Below are 5365 nucleotides of genomic sequence, written 5' to 3'. Positions count from 1 at the left end.
GCAAGAAACCTTTGAGAGTTCTCCTTAGACAGATGAAAACATAGATATTAAGCAAACTTAAAGGCAGAGCATAGAAACCATGAATTCTACCTTAACACTTCATTTACTTAATGTGCAGAAAAGAGGAGTAGGAAATGATACACATAAAAAACTTACAAGTACATGAGAGAAGCACACCATCAACACAAAACACCACAAGAATCCCAAATAGTGCTGCAAAACCCTGGTCTTTCCTTTGCCAAAATTGCAGAGATACAAAGAGTAAAACAGTCTAAGCTTATCCCTCAAGAGTCCAACCATGAAAATGACTAAGAAAGTACATAATATAGGAAAGCTAACACACTTCCTTGCTTCTAGGGGTCGAGCTCATCATCCTAGGAGCTGTTTCAACCAATTCTAAACTGAGCACTACAATCTAGGCAATCAAAACAACGTGCCTCCATAAGCTAGGAAACCAATTCATTCATTAATTTTTTACCATTTTATGAATGAATCTTCTAGAATAGGTAAAAAGTGTCATGTCAATCATGAAATTACATCAAATACATCAAGGAGGGTGAAAATCCAACCAAAAAGTCAAAACTAGTCACTGCTGCGTTTTCTTGTGCTGAAGATGCAAAACTGGCAAATTTTCCCAACGCGTAGCGCGCCATTTCTCAATGAGTAGCGCCCCTCTGACGCGTAGCGCACTTGCAAAATAACATTGAAAAAATCTCCCTGACACGTAGCGCGCCCCTGACGCGTAGCACGCCTCTCCTGACGCGTAGCGCGCCCCTGAAACTGCTCAACTTGCTCAAGTACTCCTCAAATCGACTTTGCAAGGATTCACTTAGCTTGTAAGAGGCAAATGAGTTGCAAATGAGGAGTGATGTGCTTTTATAGGTTTCCTTTTGATTTTTACTTGCCCAAAACCCACTTTGTAATGTTTTGAGTGTTGACACTTTTTGAATTAATTAGCTCTGACCTTTGATTTCTTTTCTTTGAAAAATTGGTTGAAATGATGATTTCTTCTGAAAATTTTTGCAGGGATAGCTTCTAGGATGCTTTGGCAAAGGAGACCAGGGCTGCACTTCGACATTTGAAGAATTTGAAATTTTGAGAATTTTTACAAAAATGAGATAATGACCTTTGTTTTCAAAAACAGAGTTTTTGAGAACAAGGTGAAAATTTAGCTGTACAATGATGAGAATTTTTGAAATAATGTTTAATGAAGGACATCCCTCTGGCCTGCTGGTCCTTTATGACCTCTCAAGACAAAAATGGACTCAACCCTAGACCTAAGACCTTAAAACTTAAAGCAAGATGAATGACCCTTCGAGGATTTTATTTACTTGAACAAACCTGAACCAGCAGTGTCAAACAAGAGGGAAATAACGACACAAACTCCCTCCACCAGGATTATGGCATGCCTAACGGAATGCAACATGATCACACTGATGGGACACCTAATCATGAAATGCAAAGAGCTTTGATCTCTGATGGAGGGCTACTAGAAAGACTCTAACATGTTGCACCTTTAGATTTGAACAACAATTAAAAATACAAGGGCTAAGGAAAACATGTTAGGATATTCCGACACATAGGAAATAGTTAAGTATAACTTGGTCTAGGGTAGAGTTAGGTAAAGTGTGTTTCTTTACTATGTACTTCTGTAACTTTCAATCCGACGGTCATGATATGTATTGATCTGACGGTTCATTCTCTCCTCGGTATTACCGACACTTGATCCATGGCTTAACACCCGATTGGTCCATGATCTTTATTTAAAGAGCATGGAGAGTCATTTGTAGGGTAACCATTCATGAGAGAAGCTTATGTAAATTTTCATTATTTTATTAATAGATTTCCTGAAGTGGCCGTGTTGGCTCAGGCCGTGAATTGTTTCCCTCTTTGAGGGTTTTAACCACGTCAACGACGCTGGTGTATTGATCTATGATCTGTTTGTGAGCGGTGTCCTTTGGTGTTTTGTCTGAGGAACTTACCCTATAAATGCCTACAAAACAACCGAACTAGAACATTAAACTTTCATTGTTATTGACTAACAGAGATCATGGAAAATTATATAGTGGAAACTATATGTATTAACCAAGCTAAATAGTAACTAAACTCATTTGTAACATCCCTTGGGGATCATCAATAGAGTTTACATGGTTTTCATTTCTCATCAAATAGATAGACAATAAAAGTGATATAACACTACAATCAACATTGGGTTGTATGCTTGATTAATCAACGTTTCCTAGGAACTTTAAAAAGATAATATATTGCAATTGCAATTTTTTTCTTTAATTCATTTTGTATAATATGTTATTTCAAATTTTAAAACAACATTTAAAATGCGAAATTTAACTTAAAAGTTTAAAATGCAAATTTTAAAATATAAGGAAACTAACTAACAAATCTAACAAAAGTCATTCACATTTAAATTGTAAAAGAGTAATGGTTGGTATTTTATTTAGAAATTTAAAACTTCTCATTCTTAGTATTATCTTTCTTTTCTCTTTGAATCTTGAACACGAATATCTACCAACAATTCCTTTTTCAATATCTAAATAACCTCAATTTCATTGTAGGCAACACCTAAAAATTTTGGAAATCATTATAGGTATTTGTAATTTCTCTATGAATAGCATCAACAATGAATCTGTGGACCCATAGTTTTCTTTCTTGCTTTCATGGGGGTTTGATACAAACACTCTACTCATTATGGAAAATATCGTCACTATGATGTCTTACTAATATGGAAATTTATTGGCTAAATCATCTCCTTTGGTGGTATTACTAGGGATTTAAGCCAATGCACAAACATTATAAAACTAGGTAAAATATTGAAGCATTGGTGACCCTCTGTTACATACGAAAACAAGGTCATATAATTATTTTCTCTTTAAAAGTCATTCAATAAAGAATGCAAAATAATTACAAAAATATAGCTTAAACCCTAGCAATGATCATGTGGCAAGATATCTAATAGAGCCATATATGAATATACACCCCACCCCAATGTAAAAACAATTGTAAAATCAACATTACATAATGAGACACTCATTGCACAATCCTATTCCAATTTTATCATACTATATATATACATCACAATAACATCTAAAATTTTCATACTGTTAAACCTGCAAATAAATATCTAGGCCAAATATATGTCCCCACAAGACTATTCCCCTTTTTCAATTGCCCATAGAATTAATAAAAAGCTTGGAAAAGTAAGCAATCTTGTAGATTTAGGTTCATTTCTAACTTGCCAAAACAACTTTATGAATAACAAAGCACCATAATGAGCTCTCTCTCTCTCTCTCTCTCTCTCTCTCTCTCTCTCTCTATATATATATATATATATATATATATATATCGTGCAACAAAGCACCTTTCCCTCTAACCCATAGGCAAGAGATGTTTCATGGGGTTCAAAACAATACAACAAGAAGGTTGAAAGTCATGAATAAGCTCAACATGTCAATTGTGAGAACCGAACCTAGATGGGAAGGATGACAATATTCCTCCCAACTAGCTAAGATAAACCCAATTAACAATAGCTTATTATTCATATAATATATATACAACAAAATTCATGGTTTAGCATGCCAAAAGATTTATTATGATTATGACTATTGCTTAAAGTGTCTAGCCATGCTGCCCATATCAATATGAGCTGTGATAATGCAGCTCAAGTAGACAATGCTAAGTGCGAGTCTGATGACATACAAGCTCCTTAGATGTAGCAACAAAGTCATTTTGTCCTAAATTTGACAAGGTATTATCCAGTGGTAATGTAGGCTGCCAGGTGTTTTCTAAAACATAATAAAGAAAATACACTTTTCAAATGGAAATTGACTCATTAAATAATAACTTAAAAAACCAAAAATTTTACACAAGACAAATCCAAAACAATCCACCATAATATAAATAGAATAACCCTATTCGTAAGGTCAATGTTACCAAACTCCAAAAGGTCATTATCATGTACGTTTCCAAAAGCCATTGTGATGTGTTATGTTGGGCTTTTAGGTGCCGATACATGTTAAACATCTACAAAGAGGATTACTGCACAGAGGTCTACTACATCTTCCTAAACACACAGCAAGAATATAGAGTTTAAATTGCACCTAAGATCAACATCACACACACATTAATATTTTTTTTTATGGAATGCTTCCAATTAACTTGAGCAACAATCCACCATAATATAAATAGAATAACCCTATTCGTAAGGTCAATATTACCAAACTCCAGAAGGTCATTAGCATGTATGTTTCCAAAGCCCATTGTGATGTGTTATGTTGGGCTTTTAGGTGCCGATACATGTTAAACATCTACAAAGAGGATTACTGCACAGAGGTCTACTACATCTTCCTAAACACACAGCAAGAATATAGAGTTTAAATTGCACCTAAGATCAACATCACACACACATTAAATATCTTTTTTTGATGGAATATCCAATTAACTTGAGCAAGTAGCAACTGTTCTACCTTAGATATTCAATAGCAGAAACATAATCTAAATAGAATAAACCTATTTGGAAGGTCAATATTACCAAACTCCAGAAGGTCATTAGCATGTACGTTTCCAAAAGCCATTGTGATGTGTTATGTTGGGCTTTTAGGTGCCGATACATGTTAAACATCTACAAAGAGGATTACTGCACAGAGGTCTACTCCATCTTCCTAAACACACAGCAAGAATATAGAGTTTAAATTGCACCTAAGATCAACATCACACACACATTAATATTTTTTTCTGATGGAATGCTTCCAATTAACTTGAGCAACAATCCACCATAATATAAATATAATAACCCTATTCGTAAGGTCAATATCACCAAACTCCAGGTCATTAGCATGTACGTTTCCAAAAACCATTTTGATGTGTTATGTTGGGGCTTTAGCTGCCAATACACGTTAAACATCTACAAAGAGGATTACTGCACAGAGGTCTACTACATCTTCCTAAACACACAGCAAGAATATAGAGTTTAAATTGCACCTAAGATCAACATCACACACACATTAATATCTTTTTTTGATGGAATGCTTCCAATCAACTTGACCAAGTAGGAACTGTTCTACCTTAGATATTCAATAGCAGAAACATAATATAAATAGAATAACCCTATTCGTAAGGTCAATATTACCAAACTCCAGAAGGTCATTAGCATGTACGTTTCCAAGAACCATTGTGATGTGTTATGTTGGGCTTTTAGATGCCAATACATGTTAAACATCTAAAAAGAGGATTACTGCACAGAGGTCTACTACATCTTCCTAAACACACAGCAAGAATATAGAGTTTAAATTGCACCTAAGATCAACATCACACACAAATTAATATCTTTTTTTGATGGAATGCTTCCAAT

This window comes from Pinus tabuliformis, chromosome 5_2 (genome assembly GCF_031772625.1).
Source record: "Pinus tabuliformis cultivar Carrire ecotype Pingquan chromosome 5_2, CPIR1, whole genome shotgun sequence".
NCBI classification, from domain to species: Eukaryota; Viridiplantae; Streptophyta; class Pinopsida; order Pinales; family Pinaceae; genus Pinus; species Pinus tabuliformis.
The sequence above is the reverse complement of the archived record's forward strand: the minus strand, read 5'-3'. Positions refer to the sequence as shown.